This window comes from Schistocerca piceifrons, chromosome 5 (assembly GCF_021461385.2).
Source record: "Schistocerca piceifrons isolate TAMUIC-IGC-003096 chromosome 5, iqSchPice1.1, whole genome shotgun sequence".
NCBI classification, from domain to species: domain Eukaryota; kingdom Metazoa; phylum Arthropoda; class Insecta; order Orthoptera; family Acrididae; genus Schistocerca; species Schistocerca piceifrons.
Genome location: NC_060142.1, coordinates 229,610,096 through 229,631,705, shown reverse-complemented (window position 1 = coordinate 229,631,705; position 21,610 = coordinate 229,610,096). Strand labels below are relative to the sequence as shown.

Below are 21,610 nucleotides of genomic sequence, written 5' to 3'. Positions count from 1 at the left end.
TTTCAATGTCTGTGTGAGTTGTACGGGATATCTTCTTTCTTCAGTTATTATCAACAGCCTGTTTCTAATGATCGAGTCGAAAACTTTCTCGAAGTCAATAAAAACAATATGTGTTTATAGATTGACTACACGTAGGTTTTCTAGAATTCTTCTTATGGCTAAAACTTTATCGTTTTGGATGCGTCCATTTCTATATCCACTTTCCACTTTCCTCGGGCATATATTTACTGTTGCCCTCAGGCGATTAAGCCGGCCACTGTGGCTGAGCGGTTCTAGGCTCTTCAGTCCGGAACCACGCTGCTGCTACGGTCGCAGGTTCGAATCCTGCCTCGGGCATGGATGCGTGTGATGTCTTTAGGTTACTTAGGTTTAAGTAGTTCTAAGTCTAGGGGCCCGATGACGTCAGATGTTAAAGCCATAGTGCATAGAGCCATTTGAACCGCAGGCGATTATGTGTTATTTTTGAGTGAATTTTATAAACTGCATTCATAAGACTTACACCTCTGTAACTGTCACGTGTATTTCTTGACACTTTCTTTTTTAATAGGATTTACAATCAGCAGGGACTTTATGATTTCGCCAGTGTTATTTGCGTTCTTTCCTACTTATTTTGGTAACGGCCTAGATAAGCTCATCATAAAGCACCGTAAACCGCATTTGTTGTCTTTCGTTGATCACTCCGCACTTTTCTGGTACTAAGCTCCTAACATTCCTTATATTAATGAAATATTGGTGCGTGCATAAATTTTATCCGTTGGGGAATCTAGCAGTTGACAGCAAATGGTAAGTTACGCGCTACAACTTTGTGGCTGCTGCAGCGGGCAGTTTCATCGCGACGAGCGCTGAAAGCCAGAGCGGCCGGTTTGCACGGCGGCGCGGCGCTGGAAGCCGGCTGTTAACTTCTTACACAGGTTGCCCGACTGCGGCCAGCGCCTGCCTGATTGGAGCCGGAACTCACGAGTCCTGCTCGTATTTCGCAGGCGGCGCGGCGCTCCGAAACCGCAACAGGTTTCCGCTGCCACCTGTTAGACCTCTCTATACAGCTGGCAGGGCGGGTCGGGATGCCATAATGAATGTATGACCACCACGAGGCAGGTGGCTTCCCTCGGAGCACACTATTCAACATCCGGAAGCTCTACACTAATTATAACGTAAGAGGTTGCACCGAGCGCAAAGGCTACCAGGACGCATTACATCCACCTGTTGTCGGGATGTTTTAATACTCGTTTACACGTTTCCTTTTTTACTCGAGAAATTATCATCTTGTTTTACATCCACATCAACATCCGTACTCCGCGCGCCACCTGGCGGTGTTGTGACGGAAGGTATTCATTGTGCCATTGATTTCTCCTTCTCAGTTCCATTCGCGAATGGTGCGTGGGAAGCAGGATTGTCGAGTAGACCTCCGCACTAGGTCAAATTTCAAAAATTTTTTTCGTTGCGTTCATTTCGCGAGACGTATGCAGAAGAGAGTACTCTATTAGAGTTAATCTCTCCGTTATGCACAACTCCTCTCTTGCACCGATTATCACTGGATTCGGTTGAGCTTCTCACTAACGCTCTCGCATCGACTAAACGATCCGGTGACCGAAAGCATCGCTCTTCGTTGGCTCTTGTCTATTGCTTCTATTAATCCAACCTGGTAAAGGTTCCAAACTTATGACCAATACTCAAGAATTGGTAGAACAAGTGCTTTGTAAGCCACTTCTTTTGTAGGTGAATTCCATTTGCTTAAGATTCTCACTACAAACTTCAGTCAGACATCTGCTTTTCATACTATTTGTTTTACGTGATCATTCAATTTAGGGTCGCTCCGTATGCTTAGTCCAAGTTACTTTAAGTTAGTTAGTGTTTGCAGCAATTTATCACCAATAATGTAATTACACTACTGACCATTCAAATTGCTACACCACGAAGATGTGCTACAGACGCGAAATGTAACCGACAGGAAGAAGATGCTGTGATATGCAAATTATTGGCTTTTCAGAGCATCCACACAATGTTGGCGCCGGTGGCGACACCTACAACGTGCTGACAGGAGGAAAGTTTCCAACCGATTTCTCGTACACAAACAGCAGTTCACTGGCGTTGCCTGGTGAAACATTGTTGTGATGCTTCGTGTAAGGCCGGTCGGTGTGGCCGTGCGGTGCTGGGCGCTTCAGTCTGGAACCGCGTGACCGCTACGGTCGCAGGATCGAATCCTGCCTGGGGCAAGGATGTGTGTGATGTCCTTAGATTAGTTAGGTTTAAGTAGCTCTAAGTTCTAGGGGACAGCCCTCTGTCTGAATGTGGGCTTGTGTCGCTAAAAACAAATGTCAGATTATGAATAAACTCTCTTACAGAAATCACCGGGTCCCAAGCCTTGTTCCCGGGTTCGATTCCCGGCGGGGTCAGGGATTTTCTCTACCTAGTGATGACTGGGTGTTGTGTGATGTCCTTAGGTTAGTTAGGTTTAAGTAGTTCTAAGTTCTAGGGGACTGATGACCATAGATGTTAAGTTCCGTAGTGCTCAGAGCCATTTGAACCCAAGCCTTGTCCAGTTGATCTCCACAGATTCTTCAATTACTGAATCCCAAAAAGACCTCAGATGTTAAGTCCCATAGTGTTCAGAGCCATTTTTGAACCTCGTGTAAGAAGGAGAAATGCGTACCATCACGTTTGCGACTTTGATAAAGGTCGGATTGTAGCCTATCGCGATTGCAGTTTATCGTATCGCGACATTGCTGCTCGCGTTGGTCGAGATCCAATGACTGTTAGCAGAATATGGAATCGGTGGGTTCAGGAGGGTAATACGGAACGCCGTGCTGGATCCCAACGATCTCGTATCACTAGTAGTCGAGATGACAGGCATCTTATCCGCATGGCTGTAACAGATCGTGCAGCCACGTCTCGATCCCTGAATCAACAGATGGGGGACGTTTGCAAGGCAACAACCATCTGCACGAACAGTTCGACGACGTTTGCAGCAGCATAGGCTATCAGCTCGGAGACCATGGCTGTGGTTACCCTTGACGCTGGATCACAGACAAATGGTTCAAATTGCTTTGAGCACTATGGGACTTAACTTTTGACGTCATCAGTCCCCTATAACTTAGAACTACTTAAACCTAACTAACCTAAGGACATTACACACATCCATGCACGAAGCAGGATTCGAACCTGCGATTTTAGCGGTCGCGCGGTTCCAGACTGTAGCGCCTAGAACCGCACGGCCACCCTGGCGGCCATCACAGACAGGAGCGCCTGCGATGGTGTACTCAACGACAAACCTTGGTGCACGAATGGCAAAACGTCATTTTTTCGGATGAACCCATGTTCTGTTTACAGCATCATGATGGTCGCATCTGTGTTTGGCGACATCGCGGTGAACGCACATTGGAAGCGTGTATTCGTCATCGCCGTTGTGACGAATCACCCAGTGTGATGGTATGGGGTCCCATTGGTTACACGTCTCGGTTACCTCTTGTTCGCATTGACGGCACTTTGAACAGTGGATGTTACAATTCAGATATGTTACGACCCGTGGCTCTACCCTTCATTCGATCCTCCTGCGAAACACTACATTTCAGCAGGATAATGGACGACCGCGTGTTGCAGGTCCTGTACGGGCCTTTCTGGATACAGAAAGTGTTTGACTGCTGCCCTGGCCAGCACATTCTGCAGATCTCTCACCAACTGAAAACCTCTCTGTCAATGGTGGCCGAGCAACTGGTTCGTCACAATACGCCAGTCACTACTCTTGATTAACTGTGGTGCCATGTTGGAGCTGCATGGGCAGATGTACCTGTACACGCCATGCAATCTCTGTTTGATTCAATGCCCAGGCGTATCAAGGCCGTTATTGCGGCCATAGGTAGTTGTTCTGCGTTGTGATTTCTCTATGTACACAAATTGCGTGAAAATGTAATCACATGTCAGTTTGTCCAATGAATACCCGTTTATGATCTGCATTTATTCTTGGTGTAGCAGTTTTAATGACCAGTAGTGTATATACGTACAGCGTCTATTCTTTCGGTCCTATCCGAAAGAACAGACACCATTTAGATCATATAACCACTAAGAATCAAGACAGAAAGCAATTAGGTATTGACTACCAATGGATATTGTTTAAATCGACGGGACAAGTTGAAAATTTGAGCCGGCCTCTGATTCCAACCCGGGTCTCGTGCTTACTAGGCAGATGCGCTGAAAGCTACGCCACCTGGACACAGTAGTCACCACACCTGCACGGACTACCCTAGCACGCCTCCCTTCGGATCCAAATTCTCACCTCACATCGCAAACTACTGATGCAGTGTCTCTGTTTATTAGCATCATTACTCTACTAAGAGTTCGAGCTTAATGTGCATCTGCATTGAATGGATCATTGACTGCCATCGCCTTAATTATACATGTGGTGTCTGTTCTTTTAGACACGTCCGATTGGTGATGATGGCCAACGATCCAATGAGTGCACATTCACACCAAGCTCGAGCTCTTACGGGAATCGGCGAAATACTACGAGCAATAAGGGTAATGGGCAAGGGGCACTGTATCAGTAATGTGTGGTGTCCGTTACTTTCTCAGTTTACTCATTAAATTGCATATGCCGACTTTGCTCCATTAAGACGGCGTTGAATTCCTTACGCGAGGAAGTCATGAATTCACTCACGAAGTTGGTCCGACAGTCGACAAACGTTTCTTTTCTCGTTGGGGAGGGACTATATCAGATGCATTTCTGAAGTAAATGAACATGGCACCAGCCTGAGCGCAGATGTCTACAGCGCTGTGGATCTCTTGGAGGAACGGAGAGAGCTGACTTTCACAAGAGCTCCCTAAATGTATCCGTACAGGCCTTAGGTCATCAGGCTTAGTTTCTTAACAGTTATCGCCAATTTATTAACTTTTAATAAAGCTCAGCGATATGAAACCACGACTTCCTTTTTGGTAAGCAGTCGCTGCATTAACTCTATAGTTGAAAGTTATTGAAGGATTGTGCAACCAGGAGTGGCCGACAAGATGTTGGACGTCCACGCCTCACCACAGAACGAGCAGTTAGGAGTCCTGCCCACTCCGTGAACTAGAATAGCTGACGATCTTGCAGATCTGTCGCCAGAGCACAGTACTGGTTCAGACACAAGTGTTCCACAACATACCGTCATGCGCACATTGTTGAAGATGGGTTCCGCAGCAGATGACTGCTACGTGAACAGTTGACCCAACGACATCATTAACTGCAATTGCAGAAGGCAGAGGATCATCGAGACTGGCCATTTGAGAAATGGAAACATGTCACTTGGTCATACACAGGCCGGTGGGAGCAAGTACCGTATAATGGTATGAGAGACATTCATTTGGGCTTCCTTGTGAACCGTGCTAGTAATCGAAGGCAGCTGTGGATTGTTTGCATATTACTGTGGACCACCTGCATCCCTTCATGCTTGATGGTTTCCTCGAAGGCGATGGCAACATTCAGCACGACAAGTGTCCATCTCATAAGGCCAAATTCGTGGTACATAGCAGGAATGATCTCACTTGTGGTTTGGTCCCTGTACTTACCTGAACTGGACCCGGTGGCTTACAACTAGTATGCTGTTGGGCATCAGCTCTGCTTCCACAAACCACCGGCCGGTTATTTACAGGAACTGCGTGTACATCTGGTTTCACATACCACCGGAATTGTAGAAAGTACTTATCGAATCTATGCCGCGCAGGATCACTGCTGTATTGCGTTCCGAAGGCGGACAACCACGCTATCACGCCGGTGGTCTTCATGTTTTCATTCATCAGTGTCTGATCTAAGAGCCGACACATGGCGTAAACATAAAAACGCCGCAGAGTAGCTGTGTCCTTACCGCAGGATCGCTCAAGTGTCTCTTTTATTGGAACGTGTTCTTCCCAGCTGTTCATTTCGTGGCTGTGACGTAGGGGAGAACATTTCTCTGATGCTCATCCAACCACGACAGAGAAACAGTTGGTCTCATTGTATCAGTAATTTTATGTAAAATAACTGTATGTTGTGCTTGGGCGTTCCAAAAGAGAAATCCTTGTTACATAGACAACCGTTCCGTGTGTAAGTTACCATTAATACGTGAGTGATGTTGTGTTATGTTACAGTGTAACTGAATCATCTGAAGTTACATGTAGAAATGTTTTATTACATTGTTAGATCTGAGAAACGTACACTCGAAGAAAAAAAACATCGACGCACCACGAAGGAATTATCCAAATAGTACGGAAATCTGTAGATGTTATGTACAGGTACAGACAAACAAGGAAATGAAATTTGGGAAAACTTGAGTGATTTATTCAAGAGAAAGATCCTTACAAGTTGGCAAGTAATTGCAATGGTTCACCTGTGCCCTTTATACAAACAATTATTTGGTGCGGCACTGATTAACAGAGTTTTGTGAGTCCTCCTGAAAGACAACATACCAAATTATGTTCAATTGGTGGTTTAAATCATCAAAATTCCGAAATGGTTGGAGGGCCTTGCCCATAATGCTCCAAAAATTCTCTATTGGGGCTTGCTGGCCAAGGTAGGGTGAGGCAACCACAAAGACAAACAGTAGAAATCCTCGCAGTGCCCGGACGGGCATTATCTTGCTGAAGTGTAAACCCAGGATGGCTTGCCATGAGGGCAACAAAACTGGGGGTAGAATATCGTCGACGTGTAGCTGAACTGTAAGGATGCCGGGGATGACAACCAAAGGGATCCTGCTATAAAACAGAAGAAGAATCCGAGACCATCACTCGTGCGTGTCGGGGCCCTAAAGCGCACGACAATTAGGTTGGTATCCCATCGGTCTCCAGGATGTCCGGGGTGCCTCCAGCAGGTCATCGGGTCTCTGTTCGAAGCGGAATTCTTCACTGAAGACATTTCCGTTCCTGTCGATGAGGTTCCTGGCCGAATGTGGCCGACACCATTGCAGACGGGCTTGTTGGTGTACAGAGGTCAATGGTAAAGGGCGCAAGGGGTGTCGTGAGCTCAGCCCACTTTCTGTGAGCTGTGGTCGCTGAAGCACCAGATGCACATCCGACTGATGATAATGATGAATCTGGGGGCCTGTGTGCGGTTCTGATGATTGCTTGGTCTTTTGATTCTGTCGTCTCCCTAGGTCGACAGTTTCCTTCCTGGCGCTGTGTTCCTGCCAATATCATCGAATAGTGGCATCACTCCTGTTCAAGTATCGAGCGATTCGCCGATTATTACAACCTGCTTCTTTGAGCACAACTTCAGGTTTGCTCTCAGATGCTGACATCTGCGTATATTGTTCACGCTCCTGTCTGCGAGGCATAATTACTTCCCAACCAAGTACACGGAATGAAATTCGCAAAGACTTTATGCCTGGTATCGACATGTCCCCTCTTTAATATCTTTGTCAGGTGCACGTCGAAACTGAGCTGCAGCGTCAAATAATCATCGATTGGCTGCAAAAGGCCACCATTTCCCGACCAGGTAGGAGATTTTCTCTGCTCGGGGACTGGATGGTGTCCTCATGTTCATATAACCATGACTGACACTCCACACACAAATAAGATGGCTGTGTGAGCACCTCCTGAAGGACAGGAAATAAAAAAAAAAGGTTTACAATTTTTTATTTTCCGTCTATACCTTTATGAATATCATTTTGTGACAGGTTTGCATATCTCCTCTGTGGTGAGCCGCAGAGGCTGGCGAAGGATTATTTAATCCCAGTACTGCCAGGAATTGTTCCCAAGAAATTACTGGAACGTTTAAGGAAAAATGTATAAGCGAAAAAGATAGAGAGACTGTTGATTTTCGTATAACTAACAAGCGAACGTTGTCTCCGTTTTGTGAGATGGATGTAGGATACCAGGCGAATGTTTAAGAAGAAATTCAACCTTCCTGGGAAAGATCCTGCAACAGCGACTTATCTTTGTTGACCCAGTGTGGTGAAATGGTGGAAGCAAGTGCAAGTAAACCGGCCAACAAAAATACATCCCAAGCAACCACAGCCTGCAGTCAGCGGACAGCATCTGTCAGCAGCTCACAATCTCTGTACTCAGCATCTGTGGCGAAACCCTTAGGCTTGAGCTGTGGACTTGTTATTCACCTCACTACTGGTGATGCAGCTCTGGGTATTGTACTTTCAATTTCCATGAATCTATTGGCTGTCTTTGTCGCTATATTGTATCCAGACTACATACCGTCTTCTATTTTGTATTTCAGCCAACCATCAAGCCTAAATTCAATCTTAACGCTTTTATTTTCTGTCTTCGTTCATTTTTAATTTCTAGAAAACGCCTGGGTTATCCAGCATTTTGAATAAAATGTTGTACTGAAATGATGTCTGTTAGTATCGTTAGGTTACAACACTTACGTTATAGTACAAGAGACGAAAACAGAGGTTGTATGACTTGAGCCTCATAGCATCCAAAGGAGCTGAATATCTATTTACTGTCCATTTTATGAATGTGTCGAACATATTTTACGTCAGTAGAACTGTACGTGAGTTACAACTACGAGTTTACGGCTAGGTAATTCATTTCTTTATCAAACACGTTTAGCGGGCGCATTTATCTTCCGTCACGACATTTAGAACGATGACTAATGGACCCAGTTCTTCGAACAAAACTTGCACCTGCCGAATAATTATTGCAGAACGCTGTCTTCTTATTAATGTAATGTGACAAATTTCGGGGAGTGTGAGTTTGAAAGTTGCAGTTTTTCATCGATACAGATGACACACAGTATGAGAGTAAACGGAGGGACAAAGTCAAGCAAATGTAAAAGCATCCCCCAGTCCTTGAAATGCAGTTATATCCACAGAACACGTCGTAAGAAAATAGAAAAGTAAAACGTTGCGACTGGGGACAACTAATAACATACTCATAACCAAAAATTTCAGAAATGAAATGAGAGTCACGCTTTGCGTATGCAAGTCTGAGTCCGGTAGAAAACCGTACTTCCATTAATTCAGAATTCTATTGCTAGGCAAGGGGAGTAGTAACAGATATTTAAAGATTGTTTCGTCACACGGACCTGAAATACGCCTGTCACCTGTATACTGTTAAATCGTTGAAAGTAACAACTTTTCAAGACGTATAAAAACAATTAGCAACAAGAAAGCAGAAAATATTCACAGTACCAGTATTATTCCCAAAATAAATAATTACGATTTTGATTTAATTGTTTAAAACAAATCTTTTGAGCAACGGCTGCATACCGTAAAAGAGAATTCTTCACATCGCTTACTAGCATAACAACGAAACACAGTATTAAACGTATTTTCAAGAAGAATGTCAAATTTCTCGAGAGTAGTCATTTCCATACATTTTTATTGCCGGCCGGTGTGGCCAAGCGGTTAAAGACGCTACACTGTGGAACCGCGTGGCCGCTACGGTCGCAGGTTCTAATCCTGCCTCGGGCATGGATGTTTGTGATGTCCTTAGGTTAGTTAGGTTTAAGTAGTTCTAATTTCTGGGGGACTGATGACCTTAGAAGTTAAGTCCCATAGTGCTCAGAGCCATTTGAATCTTTTTTTTTTCATTTTTATTTTTGAAATAAACAGTTTATTTTATAATTTTTTTATATGTTGTTCACGGAAACAGCAGCGGTCGAGAGGCACTATTAATTGAAGAAACAGTCTTGACCACTTAGCCTACAATAACTTATTTTTATTTTAACAGGTGACTCAAATGGCTCTGAGCACTATGGGACTTAACATCTGTGGTCATCAGTCCCCTAGAACTTAGAACTACTGAAACCTAACTAACCTAAGGACATCACACATCCATGCCCGAGGCAGCATTCGAACCTGCGACCGTAGCCGTCACGCGGTTCCAGACTGAAGCGCCTAGAACCATACGGCCACACCGGCCAGATTAAAAGGTGTATGATTTCGATCTGTGTAAGATCATCTTCAGACCAGTTACTCCTTATTACTGTTGGAGGCGGTGGCACGGTGCAGGAACGGCTCTGGGAACTGCTCAGAAAGTTCATCTTCGCTCATTCCCAATACTTTCCCCACTCCATGCCACTGTCTCTAACAGTCACAATGGCGTAACTGGTCTGAAGACGATTTCACTCAGATCGAACCCAGTCACTTTTTAAAATAAAAATAAATTACTGTGCGCTGTCTAGAATTTTATTCTAATTAAAAATTTTAATACGACTTTATTTTATGACTTTGTTATTTGCTAATTTTGCCCTTTGGTAATTTTCAAGCTACGTCTGTCACAGTGAAAAACTGTGAAATAATCCATCTCATAAATAATGAAGGTCTCTTACGACTATGATGATAACGGACACAACTCTCACCGATGTGAACTCCGCATGCAAAACGAAAGAAATCCAAGTTTTGCCATTGTCTCGGCGTACACTACATTAAAGTTCATTAATTTCACATCTCAAATAAAACTACACATGTTATGGTCAACATTTTAAAATCAAAACTACACATGACGTGCTCAACGTCTTACAGTCAAAATATTTATTTTAAGACTTTGACCACGTCACAGGCCGTATTCAGGCACAGTTACAAAATCTACTGAAAGGTTGCATTCCTCTCATTTTGCACGCGGGATCCAAAACTGTCATAGTCGCATCCGCTACCACTATGATCATAAGACAGATTTATGAAGGACAAAATTAGATGGAAATTCCGCCACACAAGTGTGAGGATAGAAATTGTATGTGACTACAGTTTCCATGACAGAGGTAGCTTGAAGGTGCCCAAGGGGCCGAAATCAGCTAATAGCAGAAGCACAAAACCAAGTGCTCGCAGGAACATTTCCGTCAGCGACTATGGAGACATATACACGAAAGACTGTTATGAGCCCGGGGTCAGGGATTTTCTCTGTCTCGTGATGACTGGGTGTTGTGTGATGTCCTTAGGCTAGTTAGGTTTAAGTAGTTCTAAGTTCTGGGGGACTGATGACCATAGATGTTAAGTCCGATAGTGCTCAGAGCCATTTGACTGTTATGAAATTTGTTTACTTCTACTGAAATATCATAGTTTTTCTGAGAGCATTGAAATTACATTTACGTCGAATCAGGGCAGCAGCTGCAATCCGTTTGAAGTACACACGTAGGTCTGTACCGAGAAGGACATGACAGAGAGCGTTGTTGCTCAGTGTGAGACAGTGAGTCGTGTTCACAAGGATCCAGACCGACCGTCCAGGTTTAGATTTTCGGCGGCTTTCGTGACTCACTTAAGGTCAAATCTGGACTGGTTCCGTTGGCAAGTGTATAAAATATGTGTTAAAATGGATATTAGGTATTCATAACATGGTGTAATATGTCCCAAGACCTACAGTCTGGATGGGATGACATTTGGAGGCTCCAGCGTGGCACTCTGTTGATGCGGCACGTCATCCATGTGGGAACAGTGCCTTCTCTTGCTGTTGGCCAAGCAAGGCTCCACTATGTATAGTAGCACGAAATTCCCTTTGCTGTGATTATCTAAAACGCTTAAGACATACTCTCCCCTGTCTCGCCAGGAACTCAGGTTTATTTGCTGGTGGCGTCAGTCTGGGAGAGGTGGGCACAGTGGATGGTCGGACCTATGGTGGCTATCGGCAATTGTTTGTTAAAATCTTTAATCATTGCATTAAAAAGACTGAACCACCCACTGGTAATTATTTTGCAGTCGCGTACGAGAGTTAGAAATAATTAAAGATTTAGTCTGAGAGTCATTTCAGAATTTTAAAAGTAAATGATATGTTACGCAGCACATCGTCTATACAGTAGTGCCATTGTGTTGTGATCATAAACCACAGGAATAAATAAAAAAGAAAAACTGTGTGCTCTTAGTCAAAGATTTCCTACAGTTATCATGAAGGAAGCACTCCGTCTTCAGCCCACAAGTGGACCATCGGGATCATCCGACCGCCGTGTCATCCTCAGCTGAAGATGCGGGCAGCAGGGGCGTGTGGTCAGCACACCGCTCCCCGATCGTTACGATGGTTTCCTGTGACCGGGGCCGCTACTATTCGGTCGAGTAGCTCCTCAATTGGCATCACGAGGCTGAGTGCACTCCGAAAAACGGCAACAGCGCATGGCGGCCCGGATGATCATCCACCCAAGTGCCGGCCACACCCGACAGCGCTTAACTTCGGTGATCTGATGGGAACCGGTGTATTCACTGCGGCAAGGCCGTTGCCCACAGTTATCATAATTACGGTCAAAATTGTGTACGAGGCCACTGCAGCGGACAGACATCTTTGGAGGAAACTAGGTGAGTGGATTCAGAGAACAGTCGCGAGTTGTCACGCACTTGCACGTTTCCGACGGCGGCCCTCACGGGTACGGATACTCTGCTACCAAAGAAGACTGAAGCACGTCTCGTTAACACAACAGGAGTGTTGTGAGAACACAGTGGTTGGCCAGTTCGAGATTCGAACACTCGTTCTGTACATCCACTGGCTTCCTCTTGTTCGCCATGACCAAGAAAAAGACGTCAGTAGCATATCCTGGACTTCAGAACAAGTGGAGAAACTTATTGTGAAGTCCAGAGTATGCTACTGAGCGCAGTACTAAATGGTGTACGTCGCCGGGCGGATTCAGCAGGACTTACAAAGCACAGGGACGTCCAAATGCTATTTCCTATTTCTACATATGCTCCCTAAGTAAAGTTCCCTGTAACGCTCGGCATCGTACTTTTAATGCAAGAACACTGAGTTCGGCGTTTCTCTGCGTATCGTAGTCTAAAATGAGTCGTTAACCGTAAACAAACGTGTAAGACGGAACTAAATCTTAAGACTAGTGAGACAAATTAAAAATCTATCTAGGCAACTGTTAGGACAAAGCTGTATTCTCAGTAACAATTCGAAATCATAGCTCTTACCGAAAGAGGAACAAGACGTTCGTATTAAGTGGATGTTAAAATGATTTATGTGTCAACCGTTAACCATGACATCTGCATACGCTACCTGAAAAGCATTTGAGCTACACACAGTTTTACATACGTAAATTAGTTTGCGAACGTCAAAGCTGCTTCTCGTTGTGGTCCTGTTTGATAGCATCACAGCCGCTTCTTGTTGTGAACTTATTTGATAGCATCAAACATCAAGCGAAGCTATACAGCTTGAAATATAACACGATGTGGACAGGAAACAGACATAAGAAAGTTCTCTTAGCGTGTGTAGAGGATATTCTTCTGACATATGAACGCATAACCTGTCAGTTAAACCAGCTGCATGGAGAATTCGTCATCCATGAATAGTACAAAAACGGACGTATGTGCAGAGGGTGGTCAAAAACAGTGTGAAAATCTTGTAAGGGTGGTGCAGTGGAGGTTATGCTGAGAAGTAATTGTCGAGAAAAAAATTCGATACATTGCGCCGTTTCCGAGTTAATTAGCATTGAAGGTATCCAATAAGGCGCACACTGAAGCGATCCGTAAGACTCATTTAGTGACCGTTGTTCTATTAGTGTAGATGATAGCGCACGAGACTGGTCTGCCTTTGACCCTTATTACCGTCCCCAGTCCATTTTTTCTATCGTTCTTTTGTTCGGTCTTACGAAACCGAGCGCAAAACATGTTTTGCTACACCGCCTCTCGCGGGCCACGTGAATTTGCGCGCGGAGTTGTGTGATTTGATAACTTCGACGCTAATTAACACGGAAACTGCGCACTGTACCGAATTATTTTCTTAACAATTATTTCTCAGGAAACTCACGCTGTAATAAAGAATTTCTGTGGGGGTATTGCAAATGATCATGGCGTCAGTGGCCGGGAGTTCCCAGTCAGGAAGTTCGGCCGCCAAGTGCAAGTCTTATTGAGTGCGACGCCACATTGAGCGACTTGCGCGTCGACAATGGGGATGAAATGATGATGATGTCAGCACAACACCCAGTCCTGAGGGGAGAAAATCTCCCACTCCAGCTGGGAATCGAACCCGGACCACGTGCATGGCATTCCAACGCGTTGACCTTTCAGCTAATGGGGCGGTCTCTGTGGGGGTGAGAACAATCTACCTGTCAAAGGGGTCGACGTGGGGACGAAGAAGCCGTATAGCCCACGACGCGCGAATAGCCATACTTTACTCATCCAGTATTTGAGAATTAGAGCGCTTAGTGACTTGCAACAAACCTATAATTTCGAATCTCTGCGAATCTTCTTCTCGCTGACGACCTCTTACACAAAGAAGATTTACTGCTAAATCTATTCACAACACATTACGCAGATAGCACCGACGTATACCGCAGAATGTACTTAGAAAAATACAGGGTGTTACTAAAAGGTACGGCCAAACTTTCAGGAAACACTCCTCACACACAAAGAAAGAGAATATGTTATGTCGACATGTGTCCGGAAACGCTTACTTTCCATGTTAGAGCTCCTTTTATTACTTCTCTTCAAATCACATTAATCATGGAATGGAAACACACAGCAACAGAACGTACCAACGCGACTTCAAACACTTGGTTACAGGAAATGTTCAAAATGTCCTCCGTTAACGAGGATACATGCATCCACCCTCCGTCGCATGGAATCCCTGATGCGCTGATGCAGCCCTGGAGAATGGCGTATCGTATCACAGCCGTCCACAATACGAGCACGAAGAGTCTCTACATTTGGTACCGGGGATGCGCAGACAAGAGCTTTCAAATGCCCCCATAAATGAAAGTGAGCGTGGAGGTCATAGAATTGGTCCGCCTCTACCAATCCATCGGTCACCGAATCTGTTGTTGAGAAGCGTACGAACACTTCGTCTGAAATGTGCAGGAGCTCCATCGTGCATGAACCACATGTTGTGTCGTACTTGTAAAGGCACATGTTCCAGCAGAATAGGTAGAATATCCCGTATGAAATCATGATAACGTGCTCCATTGAGCGTAGGTGGAAGAACAGACTAGCCGGCCGCGGTGGTCTCGCGGTTCTAGGCGCGCAGTCCGGAACCGTGCGACTGATACGGTCGCAGGTTCGAATCCTGCCTCGGGCATGGATGTGTGTGATGTCCTTAGGTTAGTTAGGTTTAAGTAGTTCTAAGTTCTAGGGGACTGATGACCACAGCAGTTGAGTCCCATAGTGCTCAGAGCCATTTGAACCATTTTTGAAGAACAGACTAAAATGAGCTCTAACATGGAAATTAAGCGTTTCCGGACACATGTCCACGTAACATCTTTTCTTTATTTTTGTGTGAGGAATGTTTCCTGAAAGTTTGGCCGTACATTTTTGTAACACCCTGTGTATCGTTGTTCGACACATAGCTCAGGAGATATGACATCTTAAACATTAAGATACTTGAGAAACTACCACATCATCCATTACGTTTTAATTAATTAGCTTTTTACACAACACAGTTTGCAGACAATAGTGACATACCTGTATACTACCGGATGTACAGCACATAGTTCACGAGGTACGACGTTATCAAACATTAGGCTGCGTAAAAACGAAATTGCAGGGCGGATTTCTCCAGAGATACAGGTAAAATATCCGTGTGAAATATCTTAAACATATGTGAAACATACATTGAATAGCCAAGAAATTGGTACACCTACCTAATATCGTGTAGGGCCCCCGCGAGAACGCAGAAGTGTTGCAACGCGACGTGGGATGGACTCGACTAATGTCTGAAGTAGTGCTGGAGGGAACTGACACCATGAATCCTGCAGAGCTATCCATATATCTGTAGAGTAGGAGGGGTAGAGTTCTGAATAGCACGGTTGCAAGGCATCCCAGATATGATCAATAACGTTCATGTCTGGGGAATTTCGAGGCCGGCGGAAATGTTTAAACTGAGAAGTGTGTTCCTGGAGCCACTCTGTAGCAATTTTGGACGTGTGGGGTGTCTCATTGTCCTACTGGAATTGCCCAAGTCCATCGCAATGCACAATGGACACGAATACTCGAATGGATGCAGGTCATCAGAAAGGATGCTTACGTACGTGTCACCTGTCAGAGTATCTAGACGTATCAGGGGTCCTATATCACTCCAACTGCACACGCCCCACACCATTACAGAACCTCCATTAACTTGAACAGCCCCCTTCTGACATGCAGGTTCCATGGCTTCATGAGGTTGTCTCCATACCCGTACACGTCCAACTGCTCGATACAATTTGAAACGAGGCTCGTTCGACCAGGCAACATATTTCCAGTCATCAACAGTCTAATGTCGGTGTTGAAGGACCCAGGCGAGGCGTAAAGCTTTGTGTCGTGCAGTGATCAAGGGTACACGAGTGGGTCTTCGGCTCCGAAAGCCCATATGGATAATGTTTCGTGGAATGGTTCGCACGCTGACACTTGTTGATGGCTCAGGACTGAAATCTGCTGAAATTTGCAGAAGGGTTGCGCTTCTGTCACGTTGAATGATTGTCTTAAGTCGTCGTTGGTCTCGTTCTTGCAGTATCTTTTTCCGGCCGCAGCGATGTCGGATAATTGATGTTTTATCGAATTCCTGACACGGTACACTCGTAAAACGGTCGTATGGGAGAATCCCCATTTCATCGCTACGTTGGGGATGCTGTGTCACATCGCTCCTCCGCCGACTATAGCACCACGTTCAATCTGACTTAAATCTTGGTAATGTGCCAATTTAGCAGCAGTAACCGATCTAACAATTGCGTGTTTACATATCTCTGTGTTTGAATACACATGTTTATACCAGTTTCTTTGGCGCTTCATTGTGGTTTACTTGTGCTTAGTGCAGCCGTAGTAGATTAGTAGTAGGCCTATGGACTTCCGTTAGTTGTAGTACAGGTAATCAGTAAGACCCCATAACAGCGGACTCCAGTAGAAGGTGCAATTCTCGTTTGTACGTAAATACCCAGTTACGAGTTCAGTTAGTCTGCCTAGCTGAGCGAGCGAGGTCAGTCCTACACTTGCAACGTACGCACAGCAGCCTGTCTCGGAAACGCTGACACAGCCGAGGGCAGTGAGGCTTCGTCTCCCCAGGCTGCCCCAGACGCTGCCAACAGCGGCAACGTGCCGACACTCCTCGCCTCGTTGTCTGTAGTGCTCAGCCAGGCCTCGCGCCTTGAAGAGACACCGCAGCAGGCTGGCCGGTGTGGCCGAGCGGTTCTAGGCGCTACAGTCTGGAACCGCGCGACCGCTACGGTCGCAGGTTCGAATCCTGCCTCGGGTATGGATGTGTGTGATGTCCTTACGTTAGTTAGGTTTAAGTAGTTCTAAGGTCTAGGGGACTGATGACCTCAGAAGTTAAGTCCCATAGTGCTTAGAGCCATTTGAACCATTTTTTGAACACCGCAGCAGCTGACCAAAGCAGTGAGTGTTCAGGGCTGCCCAAGCAGCCGCGCCCAGAGACGGAACCTCTAACGTATTCTCAAAGCGTCCGTGACGGAAGCAGCGAGAACTGGTCAGTCCAGTGGCCTACATGCCCTGTCATTCTTGTTACAGTACAGTAAAGAGTATTGTTTGATCCCGAGGGACAAGTTCAGCCTTCTAATTGGAAATGTTTTTCGTAAACTTTGCTAAGTGGGAGAGCTGTGTACGTAAGCGTATCTGAGGTGACTGATGGGTGTCTGTGTGCAGCGTAGTGCCATGTTCATGTTGAAGATGATGAGAGAAGGGAGAAGGTGAAATGCGACCCCGGCCACATAGCCTACTCCCGTAAAATAGCACTGAAGTGCCCTATGAGCTTAGCATCCCCATCAGACGGACGGTTCACAGTGTCGCATGCCCTCACTTCACGAGACTCTTCGGAGAACTTTGGAATTGAATCTAGGACATTTGTCTCTAAAACTGGTGATCAGGGATTTCACGCCACCTGAGACATGCTGCGGCTCGAATTGGTGCTTTTGCAGGTTTCCGTCCTTCCTCTGTTGGATGCCAGATTGTATCGTTTAGTTGACATGGTTGCGGTTGTTTGTATACTTCTTGTGTTGACTGGCGCCACTTGGTTTCGCAAGTGTTTCCTGTCCACTAGTGGCAGCTGCGGCGTTATCGATACGTAGTAACTGTGGCCCCATCTTTGGGGTGACGTCGATGTTCTTCCGGGTCGTGTGAGTGAGCAGATCGGTTGGGGACTCTGGAGGAGCCAAGAGGGCAGTGCGACAACACGCCGGGACCACTGGCGGCACGCATGCACTGCCGAATGGAAGGGCTGTGGTCGCGGGGTATATGACCTAGTCGTCAACCAGACCGAACAAGCTTTAAGTTGAATGGATTTTAATCCTAGCAGTGAAACCTCCACTATTGTGATATCTCGCGATTCTCCAGTGACTTGGGTTCATGTTGCTGCTCGCAGTGTCGCTGAGACGAAGAGCAGCGAGAGGAGTGCTTGGGGAGGCGGATCTGATTAGCTTTCCTCGACCTCTTGTCACTAATTTCTGCGTTCTATGTGTTACTATTAGTTAATTTCAACTAGCGGTATTTTTCCTGCCTGGTGACCTGCCCTGGACATTAGTTTTATGTAACAGCAGTGTACGTTTTCTCGCCTTGCCGCTGCTTTCCGGTAAGCTGTGTAGTTTTGACAGTTTCCTTGATTTTTAGGTCGGTTGGTGTTCTCCTACTCTGATAATAGTGGTTCCTTTCTCCTTTCGGACGCTCTAAACACAGCATTCTGAGGACGTAGTGGTGACCGCCAGTTCCGACTTGGGAGTGGTGTCCCATCGTTGCATCGGTTATCGGACGTTAGGTAGCTTCAGCAGATTATCATTAGTCATCTGCTAGACTGCCACTAGTCTGAGTTACCATCTTGTGAAGTGAATGCCTTGGTTGCCTTTCCCATCGATCCCGAAAGTGTTTCTGGCCTGACCTACTCAGAGGTCGATACCTGGAGCACCGTCTGTGACTAGCCCTTGTGTTTTATTATTGTGTTATTATTTTATTATTGTATTGCCAAGTTACCATCATTTGTCTCACCTGTTTGGTGATCAGTTGCCTCTCTTTTAAATTAACTTTTGCTATTGCCTTCCTGTTTGACAGTATGTTTGTTAAATTTTTTTAATAAGTGCCATACTTGGCGTTAAAGGCCTTCAGCCGTGACTGTCACTACTTGCCTTAAAATTCTAATGTGGCAATTGTATTTTGGCAGTTAACGTTTAAGACCTTGGTGATTTGTTTTCAGTACTTTAACAGCTGTAGTTTGTAAGTTGGAACAAGTTAAACAATTCTTAATTTATTGCCATTAAGGCCTTCAGCCGTGAAACAATACTTAATTTATTGTCATTAAGGGCTTCAGGCGTGAGTGTCGTTACTTGTCTTAAAATTTTGATTTGGGAATTGTATTTTTTACAGGAAGCGTTAACACCTCGGTCACTTGTCTTTTATATTTTAATAACTGTAATTGTAAGTTACAGCAAGTTAAATCAATTCTTAATTTATTGCCATTAAGGCCTTCAGCCGTGAAACAATTCTTAAACTATTGCCATTATTTTAATTTGTTGTTGATTTTAAATAAATTGTGTGTGATTAAAAGAAAAGCCAACCAATAGTACTCATTACGGCCCCGTCCACAATCGTAACCGAATCCTGCCTTCCTTGACCACCAGGTCTTCCCACAGTCCCTCCTGTCCCATCTACCGCGAAGGCGAAGGGGAAAATGTTAACAACGCTTGGGGTGCCTTGACGATCGATCACCCAGCGAAGTACTGGCCACGCCCGACGGTGCTTAACTTCGGTGATCAGACGGGAACCCATGTACCCACCTCGCCACGGCTCCTCAGTCTTGCTGAGGAGAGAAGCCTAGAAGGACGGACAAAAAGAAAACTACATCAACCAAAAAGCTTTTCTGTTTTTGCAATGTTTCAAAATTTATTTTTGCAGGAATAACAGGTGTTTATTTTTCGGCTGTACAGCGGTTGAGGATGCATATCCTGTGAAATTCCGTCTGGTCCGATCCAGCGCGAAAATTGTGTTCATACAGGATACAAACAAAATATCACAAACACCATATTTTGGTGACGCGTCGTGCGAAAAAGCTTACAGCAACGCAAGGACAGCAGACATAGATGAATGTAGATGAGAGCGGCGTTTTTGTTAACTCTACGCTTCCGTGGTTGGCGGTGGCAACTGTTTTCCGTGCGGGTGGCTGGCATGTCCAGGGCGAAAGCTATCTAGCCCCGAGCAAACACGCTTCGGCAGTCTCCTCGCGGTTCTGATCCCATGTGCGCCCACTACAGCTGGCAGCTCACATGACAGGCGGAGAGTACAGGGATCGATAGCGTGCTTCACCGACAATACGCTATCACCTTGCCGCTTCTCCATCGCGGAAGTCAGCCCCCGCGCACACTCCTGCACTAGCGGCTTTCACCGTAAGTCAACGGATCGGAAGTACTCTACAGCTGCTGGCACTAGACAAATGGGGGAGAGGTTAACTTCTAAACCCCATCGACAAGAGGCCGTTAGAGGTTAAGCTGTAGCTGTCGTGGAACATTACAACGCAGTAAATCTGCTACTGCCATATTGCCATATCTACAGGAACCCCACTTCCATTCGCCTAGAATAGTTCAGACAATCCACGAAAACTGCAACCAGTTCTTCATCTTTAGATGATATTTTCTTTATTAAAGCTCGTTATTTGTGCTCGTATGTTAACGAAGTCCAAAATAACCAAGCAACAGAAGTTTTAAATTATGCGTACCTTTTTTGTCCCACACAAAGCACAGTGCTTCAGACATATCCTTATTAGGCTGCAGATGACAAACTCTATTGAAATATCAGCTCTAGGACGGGAGAAAGAGACATTAATTCGAAACACACTATGATATACGCACATCAAAAAAAGTTTTGCGTCAGCACAGTTCCGAGAGTTCCGGAACCTGTACAGAAAACTGGAATAGAGATGAACATAAACTTCATTTCCGCACTTTTTATTGATCATGGAAGCCATACATTACATGTTGTACCACCTTCAGAGGTGGTGGTCCAGATTACTATACACACCGGTACCTCTAACACACAGTAGTACGTCTTCTTGCATTGATGCATGCCTTTATTCGTCGTGGCACACTATCCACAAGTTCATCAAGGCACTGTTGGTCGAGATTGTTCCACCCCTCAACGCCGATTCGGCGTAGATCCTAAGAGTGCTGTTTCTAATCTATACAAACGATTTAGGAGACCACCTGGACAGCGCCTTAGATTGTTGCAGATGATGCTGCCATTTATCGCGTAGTAGAGTCATTAAAAGCTCAAAAGCAAATGAGAAATGATTTAGATAAAATATCTGTATGTGCGAAAGATGGCAATTGACTCTCAGCAATAAAAATTGAGAGGCCATCCACATGAATACCAAAAGGAATCCACTAAATTTTGGTTACACGATACATCACACAAATATGAAAGTCTGTCAGTTCAGCTAAATACCTGGGGATTACGCTTACGAACAAATTAAAGTGGGACAACCAGACAGAAAAAGTTGTGGGGAAGGCGAACGAAAGACTGCGTTTTATTGGTAGAACGCTTAAAGGATGCAACGGGTCTACTAAAGAGACTGCCCACAGTACGCTCTTCCGGAGTATAGTTCTGCGCCACGGGATAGTTACCAGATTGGATTGATGGAGGACATCTACAAAGTTCATAGAAGGGCGGCTCGTTTGGCATTGTCGTGAAATAGCAGAGAGAGTGTCGTGAGTATGATACGCGAATTGGGATAGCAGTCATTAAAAGATAGGCGTTTTCCGTTGCGCCGTTGCCTTTTCACGAAAGTTCGATCATCATCTTCTCCTTAAAAGGCGAAAGTGGTTTTGTTG

General features: G+C 45.3%; 1 protein-coding gene and 1 pseudogene across 2 annotated transcripts in view; both read right to left on the bottom strand.

Annotated features, from left to right (window-relative positions):
* Window positions 1–21,610, bottom strand: part of LOC124798448 (high affinity cAMP-specific and IBMX-insensitive 3',5'-cyclic phosphodiesterase 8A) — a 1,735,971-nt gene that overhangs the window by 1,303,364 nt on the left and 410,997 nt on the right. The gene's annotated exons all lie outside the window — the stretch shown is intronic.
* On the bottom strand, window positions 11,991–12,108 carry LOC124799766 (annotated as a pseudogene).